The sequence below is a fragment of the Lagopus muta genome, chromosome 2, assembly GCF_023343835.1.
Source record: "Lagopus muta isolate bLagMut1 chromosome 2, bLagMut1 primary, whole genome shotgun sequence".
Classification (NCBI taxonomy): Eukaryota; Metazoa; Chordata; class Aves; order Galliformes; family Phasianidae; genus Lagopus; species Lagopus muta.
In genome coordinates, this window is record NC_064434.1 from 36,048,925 (window position 1) to 36,073,273 (window position 24,349).

General features: G+C 36.7%; 1 long non-coding RNA gene across 1 annotated transcript; it reads left to right on the forward strand.

The window, feature by feature from the left end:
• The first annotated feature begins 8,806 nt into the window (after window positions 1–8,806).
• LOC125689983 (uncharacterized) lies at window positions 8,807–19,702 on the forward strand. Its single transcript, XR_007375467.1, has 4 exons — window positions 8,807–9,079; window positions 10,244–10,299; window positions 10,896–10,995; window positions 18,571–19,702. It is a non-coding gene; the product is annotated as an uncharacterized LOC125689983 (long non-coding RNA).
• The last annotated feature ends 4,647 nt before the right edge of the window (window positions 19,703–24,349 follow it).

A 24,349-nucleotide genomic window follows, 5' to 3' on the forward strand; every position in this document is an offset into this window, starting at 1 on the left:
TAACTTGCTTTTGTGCTGAAACCGCTTAGCTGATACTCGTTACTGAACATTCAACAAAGTTGATAAAGGTCAGTACCTTCTTAGTACTGCTTTAAGCTAATACAGACTTACATTTTTTCTCTTCTGAGGTTATGCTGAAGAAGAATGCAGCAGGAACTTTCTGTGGAGATCACTAGGGCATATATGTGCAGAAGGATAGTAAGGAAAGGATACTATCTCCCACCCTGATTATACTCATCTGTAGTTTTAATGCATGGTAGGGATGAGGATATTGCTCCAGGTCTTCCTTGCCAATACTGCCTTGTATGACACCAATATGGATATAAGCCATATATAAGGATATAAGGATAGAAAATGTGCTTTTCATGGTGCAGGTGTGAAGAAGAGGCTTCGTGTCCAGTTTCTCTGTCCAGAAGCATTTTGTCTGGGTTTGGAAAATCAACCGCTCTTTGATGCTGAAATAGCACAGCTCCAAGTGAAAAACCTTGTTTAGGCAATTTGACAAAAATGAAATTTTCATGAAACCCTCAGTTCTGTCACCATTTGGTAGAAAATTATTACCATTTCTGCATAATTTATAAATGTAAAATATGGTTAATCCACCCTTATCTCTATCAAGAGTAATACTGCCACCACTCTTGAGAAAATTCTTGATTTATACATATGAAGGACAAATGTAACATCAACTGAAATGAGTACAGAACAAAAAATGTGAGACGTTCCCTACGCACACCTTTGCTGTAAGCAGGCATTAATCTACTTTAAAAAGCCGCAGATTTTTCATTTGACATTTTTGTCTCCAAAAAGTGTGCTTCAGTTGGGCTCCATTAATGTTAATGAGCTGTAGAAATGTTTTCCCAGACTGGCCCTTCCTTCTGTCTTTTTCTTCCAGAGGAATTCAGCAAGGGGTCTATCTCACATTTGAATGGACTTTTGATTTCAATTGCTTTAATCATGTGTTTAAAGCTTCAGACTCACTTATGTAGTGTATTAAATTGAAGAAATGATTTCTTCCTCCTTCATTCATTTGCTCTTTTCAGTCTTTGTCTTTGCTTCTTTCCTGTGTTTTTTCATCTTTATGTTCTTGTAATGTTCTTGCTATTTGTTCTGACAGATCTCTTCATTTCCTCATTCTTTTGTTTTAATTGTGTTTAGAGGTTCCTAATGGAGTAAGATAATCGATTAAGATAAAATGGCATAGTAATATCAACTTTAATCTCAGAGGCTGAGTAATTGAATATTCATTCAATGGAATTCAGAAAATTTTTCACTTTAAAAATCTCTTGGAGTCAACGGAAAACTTTTTACTGACCTTAGTTGGCTTCTGTGTAGAAAGTGTTCCTTCTCAGTTATGGTAAGAGTCTAGCAATTTTAACAATGCTATTTGTCTGCCTATGGGGAAACAGAAACCAAAACACACACACAGACACACACACACACACACAAAACAACAACAACAACAAAAAAACAAAAACACAGGACAATGCAGAATATTGTATCTATTTTGTTTTCTAAGCCCACAACATTGCAATAACCATGACTGTATTAGATCCAAGGAGGAGAGATTAGGCCTAGCGTCCAACAACTGAAGGCAAATAATGCTTTGATATGTTTCACTCAAGTTGTCAGTTATAAAGCTTTACGAAAAGAGTAGGAAAAAAACCCTATGCTCTTGTGATAAAATTCTGAGTAAGCAGTTCCATGCAGATTGTCTTTTTCTCTCCTAATTGGAAATGCCTTCTAACTCTTTTCCATCTCTTTATTCAGCATTTTTAATAACCAATAGTAAATGTGAGTAAATCACATTGACCCTTAAGGTTCATATATAGATCAAAATAAACACACACAGATTAAACAAGTTGTTGCCTTTACTGCAATGATATGCAAACAATTATATACCAGGTCAGACCAGGGCGTCATTGATATTGCTTGCCAACCAATTTATTTGAGAAACCTCTGACCCTTTTTAATGTGCTTCTTCAAAGAGGGAGACCTAAGAGGTTCTAAGGTATGACTGCTGGAAAATTGATGTCTTTTTTTTTTCCTTCTAAGCCAGTAAAAATTTTTGAATAATATTTGCTATTATTTATTTTTAGCTTAAGTGAATGGTAACCTGATAGCATTTAAAAATCTGCAGTTATGCTTTCCTGAGACATTTAAGAACATACTGACTAGGATTCAGAAATGCATAGCACACGACAGGCACAACCCGTATTGCAAGGTATAATATGTTTTCACAATTTTTAATAATTTTTCCACTGGCCAGAAGAATATGTCTTCTGTTCTTCCAAGATATATTTTGGGATATTGTCATTGTTGGAAAAGTTGTCACTAGCTAAAAGGGGTACTCAGGCATCAGACAAAAGCATTTTTGTTTGCTTGGTGTGTTTGTTTTTTGTTTATTAATATTTTAAAAAACGTTAACATCTGGTGATTTGCGTGTATTGTTCTCATTATTAAAACTATTAAAATCTTATATTTGAATCATCAATATATGATTCACAGAGGGAAAACAACTTTAGAACCGAACACAAACCAGACAGTGTAAATCATGACAAAACATTAATCTACCAGGGTTTAATTGCAATTATATTTTTAACGCACTTCATCCTCAGTGGTCTCTCAAGAGGAGTACACATAATACCGTATAAAAAAAGTACACTCATTAGGATTCAAAAAATGAATTTAAATCTTTTAATATCAAGCACTGCTAATGATTCCTAAATTTAATTAATGAGCCCCATGCTTGATAACATATTTTTGAATATGATTGCCTTCACAAAGGACAATAAAAGCTAAGATGTGCATTGGCATGCCATCAGAAAGTTGTCACTGCCTATACTGTTCAAATTTTCAAAGGAGGTAAATTACATAAATGTGTGCAGTTTTCATTTGATTCCTCAAAAGATGTCATTAACCCAGATGTTTTTTTTGTATGCAACAATTTGCAGTTCTACTTCTTGACTTCTGAGCATTTTTCAAAACTGGAACACAGGCAACAACAGAACAACAGTTCATTGTGTAATTAACTGAGATTTTACCACATGCAGAGCAACTATTTCTGAGACTCGCATTCACTGTCTTATTGTTTTTCTTTTATCCATTTTCCTTTAGAATCTAATTCATAACTGAAGTTCACAATACAGTTGTGATAAGCAGGTGCTAATTCCTTTTTAAAGTTGGTAAGAAGAGTCATATCTTTGAATGGTCCACAGAAGAAGGCTGGAGTGTGTGAAAGCATAAAGAGTGAACAAGAAGTGCTTGCAGTCAGAAAAGGGAAGGTATGATCCCACACGACTAGATACTGAGTAACAACTGGCTATTATCAGTAATAGAATTCTATGGGCTCTGAAGACCTCATGAAAGCTTGATGACACAAGACAAAAAAAGCTGCATTTGTTCTGACTAGGAGACAAGTTTAGTTGTCCAATAGACTGTCTGAAATGCACTAGTGCACATATTTTGCATATTTTAAACCCAAAAGGCTGTTTTTCATTAAGGTACTTTTCTCCCATAGGCATTCAAAACGTTGATGGTTGAACAGATTAAGAAAGTAGGAAAGTCAGGATGCTTCCCAGAAGAAAGTTTCGACTGTGGAGATCATGGCAGCTCCTTATGTCTTCACTGCTTTGTTGTTGGCTTCACCGTTATCTGGAGCTGCTCAGTTGGCAGGCTGTGTCTGGGCCAGCCTGAGGGGCTTAGCATTTTCTCTGCACAAATCCTCCTAGTAGTTCAGGCTCAAGGAGAAACAACCACAGAAAGCTGTTCATCTCATCTTTAAAATCTACACTGATGTGAGATTAATCATCCTTTGGTTCCCTCCATCTTTCCACTGACTGCAGAGGCATTGGAAGAGTCTTCCTTAAAACATATAATTGAATTTCAGATGGCTAAAATTATGTGAAATGAAGTCTAACCCAAAGACTGAGTGTGTTATTACACTTCTTGATATTAGCAGTTTAATTTCTGTGAAGTAGACACTACTTGCAGTAACCAATATTTTCATTGTCTTTGTCACATACCTACCAAATGGGTCACAGTTGTATTGCCCAGATATATTTCAAAGTTCATATCATAAATATCCCTCTCAGCTCTTTGGCTCCTGCCTACATGTCAGATTAAATTGGGGTGAAGAAGCAATTAGTGCCATGAGATCTGAGTTCAGAATTTTATGCCACAGTGAGCTCAACTGTGGATTCAATTGTGGAAAACAGGCTAAGTGTTTTGAGTGTTATTATCACCTAATTACACCTACCTAATTACACCTTAATTAGGATGAGAAGCCAAGGGATCAGTATTCCCAGTAAGAAGAGCCTTCTGTCCAAAGGAGTTGAAGGCTCTGGAAGGTATTATATAGAAAAAAATATTGATTTCATTCTACTTAAATTGTCATAGCTCTTTTCTATTTTTTTGTGCATGTGTAGCCTAAAGATATTCACTTATACATTTATGGTGGTTCATAGACATTCTAAGTATGGACTATATTTTTACTTCACTGATATTTTTTATTATGTTTTGTTTGTTTTCAAAAAGTGATTTTGTCATGGGAATGTGTTCACAGAATAACATTTCAAAAATTTTTCAGATTAAACCCAAAAAATGAGGAGGCATGGATCACATTGCCTCCACTTATTTTCCAGAGAAGATTATAGTAAAATCTATGGCTTTGACCTATTCAGTGTTTTCAATTTGTTGTGTTAGCCATTTACAGTATCCTTCATTTGTAATCTTGGTAGTTTTGTGAGGAGGATGTGAAACAGTCAGTGCATCAATACATGTAATAATGAGAATGTCAAAAATGCTGATGCTAGTGAACAGGAAGATATCCTTTTTAGAAACCTGGTCACCTCCAACTGTGCTTGCAATCTGAAAAGTGTTATTAGGACTTTTTACACTTACTGTATATCTGTTTTTTTCTAATCTGATTTATTCAGTTTATTTTCTTAAGAAGTTGACTTTTTTTTTTTTTTTTGTAATATCACTATGAGATTTAATTATGCTATTTTAAATATTGATATTGTTAAGAATAAAATTACTGTATACAGAAGTTACAGCTTTATCTACTACTACTGAGACCAGTAACTTCTTTTATGATATTTGAACATTTCCCTAGTCTCAGCTTAATACATACTTATGCAACAATTTCCCTAGGACTGCCTAAGCACTTAAGACACAATATGTGTATGCACTGCATATTTCAAAATTGTCCCTCGGTTCACAATTACTTTAATCATATGCAAGGCAGGATGAACTTCTTTGTACCTTTTTATATCCCACTTTGCAAAGTTTCATGGGAAGACAATAAATCATATTGTAAAGATAAGCAGATATGATGACTAAAAAGACACAAAGTTTACACATCTGTTGGATAAAGAACTTCCATGTTTATATAATAACTTTCCAAAGAGGAAATGTGCTTTAATCATTCATGTTTTTTGTTTCTTTGCCTGATGTTCCCAGAAGCAAATTCTTCTGGGCATCACATTAAAGCTTTGAGAGATCCTAGTCAGTGATGTTGCACTATCATTTCCAGCCGTATTTTGCCTTTCTTTGCTGAGATAGCGAACAAATCAAACTGTGGTGTCTAAACTCTCATGAGAAAGAGCGCAGTGAGAGCCAAATGTGATTCCAATATGAGACTGAATAGAAGCTACTAACATAAACATAATGTGGTTACAGATGTACAACTGTGACTTTGAAGGTTTTTCTGGATACTTTCTATTGGATTGTTCTGTCACCATGCTGACGTACTTAATCCAGGATCCTGCTATTAAATTAAAACAAAGTTACATGAGATTCTACTAAAGAGGTTTTTGTAAGCATAATTACAGGAAATTGCAAGAAGTGTGATTCAGTTAATTGTACTGAATTGGTTGCAATGCTAAATGCTAAGAACTTTAGGTAGAATTAATAATTCTTTTTTTTTCCCCAGAAAGCTTAAACAGAGTTCTCCAGCAAACTGTGTTGAAGAATCTTTAACATACTTAATAACAAGGGATTACAATGATAAAAGCCCTTTGCACGTTTGCTCACTCTGGTTCCTTTTATCTTTTTCAGCTGTTCTCTCACTGTTATGCATTAGACATATATTTTGAAAAGATCTGTGCCAGAATATGTTTGTGATGATATAAAAGCTGCAACCTTCTTAGTACCTCTTCATAGGAAGTTTGCCTTTAATTATTTCCATCTTCAGTTTGTGAACCTTCAGTTTTCAATTGTAAGCAGAGTTATTTCCATAAGTGCATTCCAATATGCTGTCCTGTATGAATTACATATCCCCTGAACAGGCATTGGCGTCTTAACAGAATTTTGATACTTCTGTTTTTGAGGACTTTACTTCATAGCAGAACCTCAATTTATTATCTAGAACAAGGGGTTTAGAGTGAAGATAGAAAAGACATGGTAGATATTTTAATATCAGCTACATACTGCCAGTTTACATTGTGAAGGGACCCACACTAATTCTCATGCAAAAAAATTTGCATGTTAGATTAACCCAAGATTTTTGTTACATGATGCAATGCTCTCTTTTCTTCAGCTGTGCAATGTTCACTCTTCCCCCCCCTTTTTTTTTATTCTTCAAATCACTTTCATTCTAGTCTTTGATTGTTTTTAATAAAACAGCTTTCTTTTCTATCTCCCAATGAAAATGGCAAAGAAGAAAAAAACCTTATTCTTACAAAATCAGCCTCTAAACCTTCTCTCCAGAATTAAAATTTTAATCCTTGATGTCAAAATGCTGCTCTGTTGGGGTTGCTCTAGTAGACTGGGATTAAAATATACTGAGTATTTTACACATGTAGATGGCATTTTATTACTCCAGACCTTGTTACTTAATGTCTATCATATCATATATATCTTAATATCTATCATATTGTAATTATCAGGTAGGCCTCATGCTTGGAAAACAATATTTGTAAATTAGAACAGATTAAAGAACAGGTATAAAAATTACAACTCTGCTATTCATCCAAACTCCTTCTCTGGTCTGTCTGATTTGGTGAGAATTTTATGGAGCCTGTTACAAAGGATATGTCTAAATGTAGAGAAAAGAGAACTTGCTAAATGAGAGTGTGGAAGAGAAGAACAGACTGTGAGGGAAATGCAGAGCACTGAAAATCATGGGGCTTATCACAGTCTAACATCTTTCTGAGGAAATGTCATTAATTTTATTCTTGATTTTTTTTTTTTTATTACGCCAACATTTCAGTACAGCAAACATTCTTCAATTTATGAATAATTTTATGATAGCTATTCACTCAGTGCTCTGATATTTAACCTGTTAGTTAAAAAATGACATGGTGAAAGTAAGTAGAGAATGCTTACATATGTACCAAGTCTTCCTGGTTTCAACTGGGGTGGACCCAATTTCTCATTCATAACATCTGTTATGATGTTACATTTAGGATCTTTACTATCTACTTTAGGATAAAAACAATGTTGAAAACACACCAGTGTGGAGCTGGGAAGGGATGGAACCAGGACAGCTGACCTAAAGTGGCAAAAGAAATGTTCAATGCAATTTGACATCTTGTGGAAAAAGCTTGAAATCGGTGGGAAGTTCATTGGGCAGGCTGCCGCTGCTTAGGGGCCAGCTGGGCATCAGTTAGTGAGTGGTGAGCATCACTTGTTTTGTGTATATATATATATATATATATATATATATATATATAATTATTATTATAACTATTATCCTTTCCTTCTCTTCCTTTTTCTGTTTTAGTAAATAGTTTTTATCTCAACCCATGAATTCTACTTTGTTTTTTTCCTCATTCCGTCCTCCATCCAAGGGAGTAGGGGAAGTGATTGACTGTAGTACTTAGCTACCTGCTGGGTTAAACCACAAGACAAGTTCAGTTTGCAACTGTATCCAAAGGCTTTGGGAGTAGTAGGAGAAGGGTGACTTACATATAATGTCCAGGAGTTTTAGAGACTGGTAGATCATAGGCAAACCTCAAATTAAGCTATCAGACAGTCTTATTGGCTTGTACATGAACTGATGATCTTAAGTTCATTGAGTTAAAAGGAATACAACATCCTGTTTCCAGACATGAAGCAAACTCTGTAACTTTCTTCACTTTTGGATTTGGATCAGTAAATTTTACTGTGACAAATTGGATTTTAGACAGCAACAATCAAATTACAACAGCAGTAGCACTCCTAACACCCAAGGGTTTACCCTTGGTAATACACAAGGTATAATCTGATTACTCACATACTTACGAAGGTTTCTTGGACTCAGGAATTAATAATACTCCTTAACAGTTTTCAAAGCAACAATCTGGCTCAGCACAGCTTGTACTTTCACCACTTCTATGTCCTAGGTACTCATCCCCAGCAGAAACACCCTCCTTAACAAGACTGAACATTTCAGCATGTACATGACAAACTGCCATACTAAAGTGCCAGACAGTTTTCTAGAGAATGAAGTAGTCATGGTCTCCTGGTGTTACAATCAGAAAGATCAACACAGTGAAAGGGCAATACAGGAGTATAACAGCAAAGGGACTAGTGTGGATAGAATGGTATCACAAAGGAAAAGTGCTCATCTGTCTCCAAAGATTCAGCTTGCAGGAGAGACTACACAAGGAAGGGATCTCCAACCAGAGATCATTTCTCAGTGTCAGTCAACCATTAAATGAGGTTTAAGAGAGGTGCAGCCAGGCTCCACCTGTGCTCCCAGGGCTGACTGGATCCTTTCCCCAGGTGCTCTGGTTCAGGCCATGACTCAACAGTTACCATACACCTGGTAATCTTCAACATGGTATTTCCCAAGTCTTGTTTGAACTGCTGAAGGGGTAACAAAGAAGTTTGAACCTAACTTCTTGTAAAACTGGGGACATAAAAGCATTGCATCATTTCTGGCACATTGAGATACATGGATAATGAGTTCACAGGACATGCATATATCTTAGTACTCTCAGAATTGCCTTCAGTATCACTGGCAAGTCTGATTGAGAAGTTTTGCAAAGACTTCCAACATTTTCTTCTGCCTAGAAAAGTAACCCTAAGACAATGGCAGTGTCTAATTGCTCTTGTGCTGATTCATGTCCTTCAATGTTGATGGAAAGCCATACAGGTAAGACCAAGAGCTGAGATCCCCCTGTGATATAGCAAATCACTTCTGCTTCTCCTGGGTTCAAGGCTATCTTCTTTCCAGCTTTCTTCTAGTCTAGGTCATTTTCAACAGAGATGTCAACAGTCACGTTAAAGTGTGGAGCAATGCTGTGATAGGTAGTATTAGGAAATCATGAAGATACTACTGCAGTAATTTCCATTTGTGACCTGAGGTGAGATTTATATGCATGCAGTTCAAACAAAGAACATCCTTTACAGAACCCAGTGGGAAGTTGTGTTCTTGAGGTAATAGCTTTGCAAAAGTTTCATCTAGGATTTTAAGAAATGAATAGCTGACTGATTACAGATCTCTGTTACCACAGAGAGTCTTAAGAAATGGGAGGCTTGTAATTCAATTTTTAGATGGAAAATTTTTAAGATAACAAGAGAAAAGAACTGAAGTAAATGAGAACTAGAAAATATAATAGAAAAGAGGAATGCAAGACACCTCTTTGACAAAAGCTTTGAGAAATATACTGTTGAATGGATAAGATGAATAGACTGAGATTCAGTCTGTCACGTGTCTCTTTGTAGAAAGAACAGTTTTATGGGGAAAAAAAGTTTGTTTGAAATCTTTAACCTCAGGTGATATTTGCAAACAGTTCATTTCAGATCCTTTAAGTCCATGTAAATTAGATACAACAGAACTGTTTGCTGAAGATCAGTGAGAAAATCTTTGCATTATTTACTATCCAGATGGAAAACGGAGCTCAGAACAGAGCTTTCTACTCCTGATTTTTTTTCTTAAGAGCTCACAGATGAAGAAAATAGTATAAAGCACCAAACAGAGATGTGCCAGTTTACTAACAGCAAGTGGCTCTCAGTTTTTGCATCTCACACAACTGCTCTTAAAACAAATATTTTTGATGAGAAGCCTGTCTTTCATTGCATAAAGGACCAAGGTTTATATTCTTTGTTCAGTGAAGTCTTGTGACCTTTAGTTATTAGATCAGACAGACAATTTCTGTATTTTACCTATGTAAGGGTGATACTAAATTCAAGTAATTCCATTATGCACAAATAATCTGTGAAATGTATAGCCTTTAACAGAAATTGTAACATAGTGGAAACTTCTGTTTATTTGTTGGGACATACACGTCTAACGGGACTTTTTGACCTGCTCCAGAACAACATATGGAAACCTTCACTGAAAACCAACAGCCAAGACTGCATCAATAAAAGGTATCTCATTAGGTATTACTGAAAATACTGTATCTTAAAATAGTACAATTCTCTTCTGAAACACAACTGTATATCTTTTATTTTGTTACAGAATACATGTCTTTGTTATAGAAGTCCAGGAACTACAACAGTGGAAGAAGTAAATGCATAAAAATCAGGAGCATTAATCATACTAATAGAAAAGAGGCAGACTTCCCTTTCAATACAAGAATAATTTATTGCTCTTGTGATAGTTTATTCTTTCATTATCATTTTGATTATTGTAAGACTGACTTCTCTTATAACTGGTGGTGACTCCAATGCTTGCAATTTGTGCTGAAAAAAAAAATACTATATTCATCATATTTGAACTGAACCTAATCCAAAGTCAACAAAGTTGTTGCTTCTGCATTTACAGAATTGAGGGTCAGTTGATATTTCCATCATATCCTTTATTTTTAAAGGTCTTAACTTGGATTTTGCTTTATATTGTATTTATTTTAGGCTTTCTATACTTAATATATTAACTGCACGAAAACCACATGTGTATGCAAAACCAAATATACAAGCCAAAGAAAAATCTTTTCCCAACTTTAAAATGCATGGTTTTTTTTCAGTGCTTGGAAAGGCATAGCCTCCTCCCATGAAGAACAGTCCAAAATAGACTTTGTCCAAAGATAACAGCTTGTGGTCCCAGAACTGGCTCCAGGAAAACAGGTAATTTTGTCAGAACTTCAGGAAAGTAATAGTGACTGGAGGATTAAAAATCAAATGTAAATATATGTGTTTCTACTCATGCCCTCAAAAACAAACTCAGATACATGGATTATATCAGCCTGAGTTACATGTATGCCAAAGTCAGAATTTTCTTACACGCAATATTGAAAGCACTGGAGTTATCTAAAAAATAATCTTCACTCATATACTGTAATCTTCCATCATTCCCCACAAACTACCTCATTCCTTAACTCATGCCCAAGTATATCAGCACAGAGACAGATTGAGAAGTTAAAACCAGCCTAGCAATCCGAATTTTAACAATCCAAATATTAAAAGGAAGCATCTTTTAGCTAAAATTTGAAATATGTTGGTATGTCAATTGAATATAAAAAAAAATGCCATGTCAGCACTGCTGTAGAGCCAATACAAAATTACAGACTATCAGCAATGTCTGAGGAGAAATAAATCAAAACTCTCCTCAAGGGTAGGGTCTATCCTGGCAAAGGATGTCTAAATTGCTGTTGGTACACTTTTATACCATGACCATTTACTTGCCAATCTTTTCTGAGGTAATATTATGAACTCTTTTTTTTTTTTCTTTTTTTTTTTCTTCTATTGATCCAACTGATGTAGTTAGACAAAAGATTTCTATACTATTTTAGAAGATAGGTAGATGGCATATGCAATCAAACTGAGTTGAGGGCTAGAGAGGACTCCTCAAACTGAGAAGAGGGCTGGAGTACCTCTGCTATGAAGAAAGGTTGAGGGAACTGAGCTTGCTTAGTGTGGAAAAGACAAGACTCTGGGGAGACCTCACTGTGGCCTTCCAATACTTGAAAGGAACATATAAATAGGAGGGGGAACGGCTGTTTACAAGGATTGATAGTGATAGGACAAGGGGGAATGGTTTTAAATTGAGACAGGGGAGGTTTAGGTTATATAATAGGAAGAAGTTTTTCACACAGAGGGTGGTGACACCCTGGAACAGGTTGCCCAAGGAGGTTGTAGATGCCCCATCCCTGGAGGCATTGAAGGCCAGGCTGGATGTGGCTCTGGGCAGCCTGGTCTGGTGGTTGGCGACCCTGCAGATAGCAGGGGGGTTGAAACTCAATGATCATTGTGGTCCTTTTCAACCCAGGCCACTTTATGATTCTGTGATTCTGTGAAAAAAACTTTCCTATGAGATAATAACTAAGAAGTGTTTATATTGCTGCTTCACTGCTCCTCATACAAATTTTCTAAATTCATGCCTAGATTGTCTCTGCAGAAGTTTTTAAGATTACATTAGGAGCAGGAGAATGTGCTATTCATCAGATAATCTGTCCCTTAACATTTACATTTTTTTCCCTTCCTTTTTATTTTCTGGAAAAAAAAAAAAAAAAAAAAAGAAACCCTAATTTTATTCATAACATACCATACTCAATTACTTAATTTTATGCAGGGCTTGCTACATTTCCTTATTTTGCAAGTATTACAACACTTCAATAATTGCCGGCAGTTCTCTGCTCACCAGTACTGATTAAAAGGGATGACATCCACTTCTAAACATGCTAGTCCTATCTGTCCAGTAAAAGCAACAGTTGATAAAGTCTGTGAATGAATCCTTTCCCCCTCTGATTGGTCCAACCCAGAAGAGGAATCCAGAGGCAAATGTGCCCAATCTGTGAAGGCAGTGGGTGAGAGCACCAGCCCCTACTAAAGCAGGTGGATATATGGTAGGAGAGCTGGTGGGCTTGGTGTTGTGTATAGGCCTATATACAGTGAGATACCATTTATGTGAGTTCCCAAAAGGCTATGAGCTGGCTGGAGTACGAATCCATGCTGACCCTGGCTATGAAAGTCTGACCTGTAACACAGATTTTACTACTCTCTAAAAGCAGCACAGCACCAATCTGGTGGGAATTTTGCCTGGCATGGGAAGTAGGAGGTCCCATCCTTGCTTGATGCAATGGAGACATGGAGGTTAAGCAGTGAGATTGAGGAGTGATGTCCAAGGGGTGAATTGTTCCCCTGATTTCAGAGGAATGGTGACACCTCTTGTCTGAAACGCCACAGAGAGACCTTGACAAAGTAAGCAAAAGGCAGGCAGGAGGCATGAAATGTCAGCAGAACAAGTCCATAGCCCAAGTGAGCATCTCAGCATTTGCTGCAGCAGTGCGAATTGTCCATTGACAGCACTGAGCTGGAGATCTGTAATGATGATTAAGAATACCTACTGAATCACTGTCATTTTGATTGCCATGCTACTGGTGGTTGTATATGCAGAGATACACCACAGGATATTTTTAAGTCTAAAGCCTGAATTATTATCTTGGTCAGAACAACATGAATATTTTCTAATCCCTTAATTTTGTGCCAGAAGAATACTGGGGTTCATGTTCCCCCCCATGGATCTTCTTTTCTTTGAGTTAGATGAAGGAAAAGAAGCAAAGCCAGTTCCACTGAGGCTCTGAGATTTTTGAATGAAAATAATGGAGGTTCATCAAAGTAAATAGGAAAACATCATTTGAAAAAAATTCCATGAAATAAGAGAATAATATTTAAAAGTGTAGGGACAGGAAATTACTTGTGAGAAATGCAGAACACTGAGTGATTTCTTTATTAAATGTATGTTGCCAATTTAGTGTTTAAAGCTGCTCAATGGCTGATATAGAAACTTCTTGTGAAATATATTAGGGGTTTAGAGTCACTTAGTGGTTAGTAAAATACCCTCCTAATGAAACAATGTATTAATTGCTCAGGGCCTCTCAAAGCAAACACATATAAAATATTTAAATGTCTGGAGATGCTCAGTAGCTTGATAACCAACTTTTAATAAAGTCTATTCAGTGTTTAGAGTTGATCAGTGCCTGGGAAAACAACCCATACTCAGCAGTAGAAATGCAGGGCTAATAAAATACAGAGCTGCTCAGTGGCTGCAGCAAGCTTTCTAGAGCTGCACTAAAATTAGGGAGACTGAATTAAGCAATAACAGTAGAGTCTCAGAGTAGTTCTGTAGAATTAATGACTGGCTGAGATGAGTTGATGGCCTGTAGCTACACACCAGGTCATTAACCCCAGCTGGTCTCCAGAAAATACCAGACACTGAAGTCATCATTACTGTTGTAAGCATTGAAATGAAAAACAAAACAAACAAAGCAAACAGCCAAAAAAACCTCAGCAGCCTTACGTGTATTATGTTTATGAATGTCTGTATTGTGTCTGTGTGCTCTAGAGAGAGACTTGCATGTTCATATTTACATGGATTTTCTCTAGAAAAACTGCAATTTTTTTTAGTTAATTATAATTATCGAGAGATCTACTTCAATTTCCACTTGGTGCATGAATCAAAATCAAAGTTCTGATGCACTGCACTTTCCAATTGCTGGTGTCTGCACTCCTGAAAGGCAAGAAGGAGCATTTCAGTTGAGATATTCAGCATGGCCTCATGTAGGTTAAATGGAAGTTTCATTTGGGTACTTTCCAAGTGTCCTATAACCTGCATATACTGGTCTACTTTCCTTTTCAAGAATAGCAGAGTGGCAGCATTATTTACTGTTGTGCTTGGATTTTAAAAGGGTAATACACCCAGAAGGATAATAAAGAATTTTTCAGAGACTCTTTGGAGATTTCTGGGCTTGCTGCTGAAATGGAGTTTCCCTTGGGATGATGGCAAGCCTTTCTGGAACAGCAATATTACATGGTAGTGTTTTTACAGGAGGAAGTGCAGATAAAATTTAAATGAAACAACAGGGGAAATGTAAGCAGGGCATAAATGCCTTCTGGAATTTATCCAGGGGTAACTTCCCCAATTCATTCTACAACTCATTCTGACACAGTCCAGCCATGACCATATCTACACAGTCCTGGGTTTAGCATTTGCCTTAATTTCCTCTGTTCAACAATTTAGGAGGTAGCTGCTATGCTGCATGTTCCAGAACTAAAAATCATACTTACAAACTGCTTCTAATATATACACAAAGATTTTGCAGGACTCGGATATAGCTGGTTATAGATTTGCAAATCAACAGGAGATGCCATAATTGTTCACATGCTCTGAATTATACTCTGAAATATAGTTTGAAAGTGTTTACATCTCCATACCTTGTTGCCTGAAGCTAGATTGCTATAATGACCCTCAACATATCAAAGGAAGAAGTCGAGGAATTTAACACAGATTTATGTGCTCATCTTCTAGGCCCCTGACTTTGTCTGTTTTAACAATTATCTGTGCTTTGTTTTTCCAGTGAATACCAGAATCATCTAATGAGGTAGATCCATGCAGATACAGTTCAGGCATTTTATCAGGTGCTTTCAGGCAGTCCTTCCTGTGACAACAAACGCTTCCCCACTTCCCAACATTAGTCCTTACCCCTCTACCACCCACCTGCTGTCTACCTAGGCTGTGTTAAGGTATGACAAGCCTAGCTTCACAGATCTTTTACTGGAATGACTGTGATGTTGATATTGATGGTTTCTTCCTCCTCTATTTTTTATTTATTTGCATTTACTGGAGCTTTTAAAATATTTTTTCTAACATGTTGTTTTATGTATGTTAATTTTTGTTTCTTTTCTGATTCTCCTACAACTCTTTTTGTCTGTTATTTCCTTGACTGTCTGGTGGTAAGATGTTTACAGTTGTAAGTAGTGTTACACGTCTTATTGCCCTTGCCTGTATACCTCTATGCTACATCCTATGTCCCCTGTTCTCAAGTTACCCGCTGTTATACGCAGCCTGCATATAACAGCATATATATTCCTTTACAGTGTTAAGTACAGCTGTTAAATTAAAGACATAATGACCCAATTCAACACAGCATATCTACTTAATGTCACTTGTTGTTACTAATCATTAGAAAAAAATATTTTTACAATTAACACATGCGTTGTAAAAACAGAATTCTAGACTGTTCAAGAGAAGTTCAGGAAAACCACTACTTACAAACTTCAATGAAACCTTTGCCATATTAACGTCAGTGTCAATACTATATTACTGACCTATAAAGCTATGGCAGGAAGACTCCCTTCCTCAGGAATAAATATTGTACTTTCTCCTCTGTTTCCATCCCTTGCTCCACTGATGTGAGGAGGATAAGACAAAAAGAAAAATGAATCCATCTTTCTCTCCCTTTTTCACCTACAGAAGTATTATACGCTGTTGACCTTCTGTATCTTGCAGTTTTAAAGCCATGTAATTTTGTCATAAATTGCACACAAGATCTCAGTGACACAAAATATTAACATTAACTGCTGATGAAGCCATTTAATTACTTTAAATAACATTATATCTGTTTGTCTCCTCAATGCAGTGATAACTTAGTAAAGGAGAATTAATTCCACATATTATTCCAATAAGCAATAATGAGGGAAATCAGTTTCCTTTACACACATAGAGAGAAGTTTAATTAAATTTGGGCATGGGCCAACTGATTTCAGGTTGGTCACTTCCTGCCCTGCTTATGGTGGGACCTTAGGTTTCAAGGACAGGTGCTAAACTCAGCAAGTTTGCTGATGATACAAACCTGGGAGGAATGGCTGACGTACCAGAAGGCTGTGCTATCATTCAGCAAGGCCTGGATAGACCAGATTGTTGAACAAGGAGGAACCGGATGAGGTTTAAGAAGAGCAAGTATAGGGTCTTGCACCTGGGGAGGAATAGCTGCGTGCATCAGTTCAGATTAGGAGATGGCCTGCTGGAAATGAGCTCTGTGGAGAAGGACCTGGGGGGCCTGATGTATAACAGGTTGGCCATGAGCCAGCAGTGTGCCCTTGTGATCAAGAAAGCCAATGGGATCCTGGGGTGCATTAAAAACAGCGTGACCAGCAGGTTGAGAGAGGTGGTCCTCCCCTTTTACTCTGCCTTGGTGAGGACATGTTTAGACCAGTTCTGGGCTCCTCAGTTCAGAAAACAATGGGGATCTCCTAGAAGGGGGCCAGCAGAGGGCCACAAAGATGAAAAAGGGTGTGGAGCATCTCTCATATGAGGAAAGACTGAGTAATCTAGGTCTGTTCAGCCAGGGGAAAAGACTGAGAGGAGATCTGATAAATGTTTATAGATATCTAAAGGAAGGTAGGAGGTAAATGGATGAGTGTGGACTCTTCTCAGTGGTGAGTAATGTCAGATCTCGGAGTAATGGCATAAAATTTGAACATAGGAGTTCCGTACAAACATGCAGAAAATCTTCATTATGGTAAGGCTGATGGAGCACTGGAACAAGTTGCCCAGAGATGTTGTGCAATATCTTTCTTTGGAGATATTCAAGACCCATCTGGATGCCTACATGTGCAACCTATTGTAGGGTACCTGCTTTGGCAGGGAGTTGGACTTGATGATCTCTTGAAGTCCCCTCCAACCCCTGCAATTCTGTGATTCTCTGTAAACCGTGTAAATACAAGTGAGAAAATATCAAGCGCTGAAGGAAGTCTTAGATAATCTTAGACAGTTGAGTAAAGGTTCTATGTGTTGTATGTACTATCTTCAAAAAAGCGATTAGAACTATTGAATACTTCCTAGAAATATAATCTCCTTCATCATACCTGCTACATTCAATGGGAACAAATTCAGTGGGCACTGAGCTCTAGTTAGGTGAGTTGAATATTGCATCTCACATGGTTGTTTCAAAAGGAACCAATTCTATCTGAACACCTAATAGTGTGAATACAGGTGTTGCTACTTTCATAGTGAATCAGCATGTATAATTGGTTTATTAAATAAACACTTGTACATTGGTGAAAAATGAATTTTTAATTGGTGAGGTCTGAAAATCAAATGAAATGCCTATTATTTTAAGTCATACTGAATTGACAGGAAGATATAACTTAGGAAATAAAAACTAGGAAATTTTCACTTTAAAGTGCACAGAAATTGAAATATAGCTGATACGGTAGTACTAATCTTAAGAAAATAAACTGGGGAAGGATTCAAGTCTCCAAATTTCCCCAAATAACTGGCTCTAGCAAATCAGGGGGGTTTTGAACAAAAGCTTTAGGGGATGAAAAGAAACAGAAAAGGCACATAGCATTATACCCACAGGTGCTTAATACAGTTGTGGCCTCAATTCTGCTCCAACCTGAAAGAACAAAGGTTAGGCAGCTGACTTAAGTAGGTGCAGAAACAAGCTGTGAATAATCTGTGTGACCTTAAATTTGTTGCAGCTCACTTCCCAGTGCAGGGTAAATACAGAATCTGCCTGAGTATTTTTGCTCCTCTAAAACAAAGGACAACTTGCAGCCTAAATGCTTAATAATTGCCAAGGGGCTCCTGTAGGCTCAGGAACCTAGTTAAGGCAGGAGTGGAGGAGTGATTTTGTGGAGTAATGAGTAGATTTGTTAAAACTACACTAAGCTGTTACTGTTTATTAAATTCAATATTTCAAAAGTGTTGTATAAATTGCTCTATCAGTTCTTTGCAAATGGGCATTGCTCAGTATGGGAAAGGATAAAGAAAGGGTAAAGCAATGTATTTAACTTCAAATGAGCATCTAAAGTACGTCATCTTAGAGAGCTGGGACTGACACGTTCATCAACACAGAAAAGCCAGCACCATGTATTCTGTGACCTCACTTGTTTTCTTACCCCTCCCCTCTTTTGCAGGGAGAATATGAAGGCTGTCCAGACAAGTCTATGAATTCTCAGCAACATATATTGGCAAGGAAGAATTGAAATTGCTATACCAAGTCATCATATCAAGCTACTGGGAGTAACACTGTCAATAGTAAATTGCTATGTTGCAAGACAGCAGGTAGCAGAGGAAGCTCCTAGCAGGGAGAGATGGATGAGAGATATAGTAGCTTACACCCCACCGGAAAGGATTACCAGTGAAGCCCCAAAGGAACATAAACAATTTGATAGAATTCGGACAGAGATTTTAGTAGCACAGGCAGAGGCTTTTTCAGTGAAATCCTCCCCTCCAATGCTAAGCACGTCAGGTGAGAGTCTATGTTGTGCCTCTAGGAGATGCAGCGCAGACCTCAAAGCCAAGAGTCAAAAGGGAAAATAATGACTTTACATTACCTCTGCATCCTCATAATTCTGGGCTAGCCCTGCGGAGTCGGCCTGAATTTCTTCTGTTATGTTCTGCCACCATACACTTAACACATCCATCCTATTCCAGCTTGGCTCTGTCCCTTTCTTGCCCCAGACTGAGCCAGAGTCTGGAAGAGAGATTACATACGTTTTACCTGCAAACACATTTATCTTGACGCAGATATATGCCAAGACAAATCTTAGTCTAAATATTTAGAGTTTGGCAAAGCAATAAACACCTGAAGAGTCTAAAATTGTGTTATAAAAGCCGTAATGATAGATAGGGTCCATTTTGTGGAGGTGGGTTTCATGTTTTCTGCATTCTGAAGTCCTTATTTAACTATTCATATATTTAACAAAAAAAATCAACAAACCAAACCACTGCCAACACCACCAAAAAAAAAACAACCAACCAACCAATCAAACAAAAAAAAACCAACAAAAAACCAGCCTAAAATTTCAAATTATTGAGGCAATTTACATATTCATTCCCTTTCAGATCTTTTGCCTCATCAGCCACGTTACTTTGCAAAAAATCTAGATCTGTGAATTCTTTTTAGGCAGGATTCAAACCTGCACTACAATGTTTTGTCTAGTGATATTATCAGACAAAAGTAATGCTATTGTCTTTGTAAATTGGAAGTCATTGAAGTCATATCTCTCTGTAAATATATATATGTGTATTTATATAAAAATTTTGTAAAAGGAAATCGGTTTTCTGCCCTCCAACCTTATTAAAAAAAATTGACATTTCAAGTGTTGCTGTCATCTTTCACATTTTCCAAGTGGCTTGACTCCCACCCCTATAACATTTTTTTCTGATTAGCCTGCTGTCCTGTTTAATCAATAGAGCTACAAAGCCAGCTATCTCTCATGCTATGGTTATCTTTCATTGTACAGTACATAATGCCGCTAGTCCTGCTGATAACAAAGAGCACACAGACAGAACGTGGCACTGTGTGTTTGTTATCTTCCATTCAACTAAACATACCTCTTTCTCTCTTGGCTCTTATCAATGCAAAAATGCTGGAAACAAGTTACTCCTAGTGTTAACACTGCATGTGCCACGCAGTTGGGATGGAGATTTTTTCCTGACTTAATGCTGCCAATTTGATACGGCACTACAAAAGCTTGCCAACATGATGCATCACCTTGTCAGCCTTTAAGAAGGCAGTGCGAAGTGGCACCGTCAGCAGCCAGCAGTATGCAGCTAACCAGAATGATCTGGAAGTTCTGGGAGCATAAGGAAGGGAGATTGACCCCAGAGCTGTTCATGGTTGACCTCAGACCTGCAAAAAGGAAAGTAATCCAGTTCTATTCTTTTTCATTTCCTACAAAACATAAAAGCTGATAAGCTTTGGTCTCTCTCATGGCAATAAGAAAACAGTTAAATTGAACCTTCACTTCAGTTAGAGAACAATCCAGCGATTTCCGTTCTCGCAGGTCTGCCACTCACAAAGGATGAAAGTGCCTTTCTCAGGAAAAGAAAAATAGGACCATCTTTTATGTGTTCCCTGACACAAAACACCCTGATGGATGCGAGTTCAGTCCCTCTGAACTTGAGAATTAGAACTAAGACATTTTATTGGTACTTGCAATCCGTATAGGAGAACCTGATGTTCCACATTTAAACAGAGCTTAAAATTTGCAAGAGACCTGCCATTTTTCTCTGTGCTCTCAACTGATCCTTAAAAAAGCTTAAACTGGAGATGATTGAATTTCACAATATAGTCCTGTTTTTTTGTTTGTTTGTTTGTTTTTCCAAAAGAAAAGACTGGCATGGCCCATAAAAAAACAAACAAAAAAAAAACAACAAAAAAAACCCCACAAAATGTGTAAGTTCCTAAGAACTTACACAAACAAATCTTTACTGCGAGTATAAGTGTGTTAGCTTATGTGTATGTGGTATGTGTGAGACAAAGTCCTTGTTAACTAAGGAGAGTTCAAAGAAAGAAGCATAAACTTCTAAAGCATATTTGCCTTTATAAATAAATGTGCAAGATCATATTACATGTTTTGTTGCGTGATTTTTATCAGAAGCATGATAACTTTACAAATATATATGCAATATAAAAGTGTAATTTTATATCAGCACTGTATTTGACAACACTCAAATAATGCCCAAAATACAGTTATGTCTGTGCTGAACACGTCAGGTTTTATAATTTCTAACCATTAAGTTATGCAATTTTAAGTAAGAAATGATCCTACAGTTGTGTTTTATGTCTTGCTTGATAGCGTGACCTTTGATAACAAGTCTCAGCAATGGAATTCAAAGTGTACATAGTATTTATGATGTGCTCATAACCATATTGCTTCTAGCTCTAGGCAAACACTACGTATCTGCATTCAGATTTTAAAATAAATTTACTTCAGTGTGTTGACATAATGTTTGAGTTTGCTTTCTACAAATATTCATCAGTGAGTAGGACTGGTGTCAAAAACTTGAGATAAGCAAATTTACTGTCACATACTCAAATATCTTTCTGAAGTTGGTGCTGCATTTTGTGTTGGATTCTACATTTTGGAATTCCTTTATGTACTCCACTGATTAGCTAAAAAAAAAAAAAAATCACAAAAAACCCCAACATATTACTACAGTTTACCAGACAGTGAATATAACATCTGAATATTCATAGTAAGCTGCGCTGTTGCATGATTACATAAATCCATCCACAGGATAGTTTTCATTTGATTTTTAATTAATTTAATATTAATTAATTTTCATTATAATTTAAACCTCACTCTACAGGATTAAATTATTTAACTCTTCAAAAAGTGTGTGCTATAATAGAGATAGTGCAAGTATCAATGACTTATTGTTGAAATTTTCTACATTGAAAAACTCTGCATATAATGGCCTAGAACAGTGGCAAAATTAAGCCATTAAATTTGAAGTTTTCAGTACTGCATGTCTATATTTGAATGATATGAAGAAGCGTCTATATCCATCTGTGTCTCTTTGTGAGTAAGCAAGTCAATATATGAACATTTGTAAACAATTGTGAAATAAGGATTAGTTATCGACATAATTTAATACAGTATACAAACTCTGTTCAACAGGAATTTGCTAAAGAATTTAAGAAAAACAAACAAACAAAAAACAGTTGGCAGCCCGTGCATCAGAGTCCCTTTTGGTAGTATTCACTTAGCTATATAGATGTACAAACTCTGAATGTTTTCATTCATAGATATATATACATATATATATTTACCTATATACGTGTATAGGATTGTGAAAAAGATGAATGGGACATACATGAATAAATATTCTCATAAAAATTTAAAAATAAAGTAAAAAACTAGATGTGTACGTATTCTGGACGTATTCTGTGTACAAATTCTTAGCAAATAAAGTAGTTGCTGTTGCCTAATCTCTAACTGAAAGCAAGGTGCTTTAGCCAAGCTGCATACATTTAGGCTTGAGTACAGAATGTATTAGCTGTGGTGAATCCCAGAGTTTATTACATAGATCATCCCCAATGAGTACCAATAAAACCTTTATATCACATACGCACTTAAGCTATATAACAAATTTAACATGAAAAGTGTTTTAGAAATGGTTCAGGAAGTTTTATGATTTTTTTATTGATACTGTTATTGCACTTCTTCTACATTAAAGCCGAATTAACTTACTATTATGAGAAAACTACACAGGCCTGAAAATGATTACTGATACAGTTCTGAACCTCTAAATGATCCTAAGATACTTGTCTATAAATCTCTGTGTCCCATTCTTGAGGCCTAATATATGCCAGCATACCCAAGCTAGAAGCATTTGCAGGTTCTGCTGGAAAGAACTGTTTCTCAGCTCTTTCTCCCCAAAGGAAAGCATGCTTCTGCATTCCTAAGAATAAGAAGAATGCTCTGTTTCAGAAATCAGTATTGCCTGTATTCCACTTCGCACAGTGTAATTTAGAGAGAAAAGTGGTTTTGATTTTTTTTGTTTGTTTGTTAATTTCTATTTTTTTTTTTTTTTTTGGAAGAATGTTAAAAAATGGCAGATGCTAGAGAGTTGCTCAGAGGTTAAGAATGCTAGAATGAATCCTGACAGAGACAGATTAGTAGGCAGAATGCAGGTGAGGCAGTCAAAGGTGCATGATAAATGTAATTTATCACATGGATCTGCAATTTAACACATGAATATCAACTCCACTTTTGTGCAAGTCTCCTATCTAACGTAGTAATGTTGTTCCATGTATTTTCATAACAAATGTGACTTGTTAATATCAGGTCTTATGACCAAGTAATTACAGCATTTTTCTCTTAATTAGTAACAAGAAGAAAAAAGGCCAGTTTAAGTAGTTTTTAATAGGAGAGAGATGGCTTCAAGTGGAAGAAAGACTTGATCTGGAGTCTTACTGTCCATGTAAGTGCTCTGAAGAGTTAGTGTGGTCTTGCATGTGGAATTCTAATGCATTGTGGTGTGTGGCACTACAAAATTGTTAAGTTATGACACCAGTTAAGGAAATGGAATCTGTGAAGCTCCAGATAATGCTGATAAAGCCTGTGTGTGTGGGTATCTGTGCCTGTGTATGCACATGGTAGTTCTTTGGTGAAAATGTAGAATGTCAGAATGTACATACTACTTCTGTGGTCGAGCTGGCAGACCTTACGTGCCTGAAATATGCCACACTTTTTGTGATACTTTTAGGAAATTAGTATCAGTCTTGGCGTAACTTCCTCAAGCTATATTTAAAACTGAAGAATGGTGTAAGAAAGGTATGTATTACGTATGGTATGTATTATTATGTATGTATTATCCAATAGGCTGTGGCATGCAGAGATCAAAAAGTACGCAGCCTAGCTAAGTCTTGCTGAAAGTACCTTACTTCCCTAATGTGTTTCCCTGTTAACAGCCTTTGTTCTTTGGGAGCATAAGTAAACTAGATACTCCAAATCTGTTCTGGACTGTATCAATAATCCTGAAAGAAAATGAGAAAGAAAGTATCACTAAAAGGAGCTGAGAAGGGGCTGATAGAACTTGTGTGTACCACTCCTCAGGTCATGCCTGAAACAATAGGTCCAAAGAAAATCCCTGCCACCTCCACCCCCAAATCAGCCCTGCACTATATGATGTAGATGAACAAATATGATCCTAACTTAGAGACCGTGGTTTTAAGTTTCTTCTACTTTAATATCTGAGCAGATATTGAAAAGCTGAATCTTAAATGCCTAAAAATGATGCTATGGAAAAACAAAGATGAAACTGAAGAACATGCAAGGTAGCAGAGAACTCTTACAGGGAAGTGGAAGGAAAGGAAAAGACTGTGATGACAAAACACAAGAGGCAAGGTTCATGGAGACAAATAGGAAGGGAGAAGAATGCCTAAGTAGGGAGCTACTG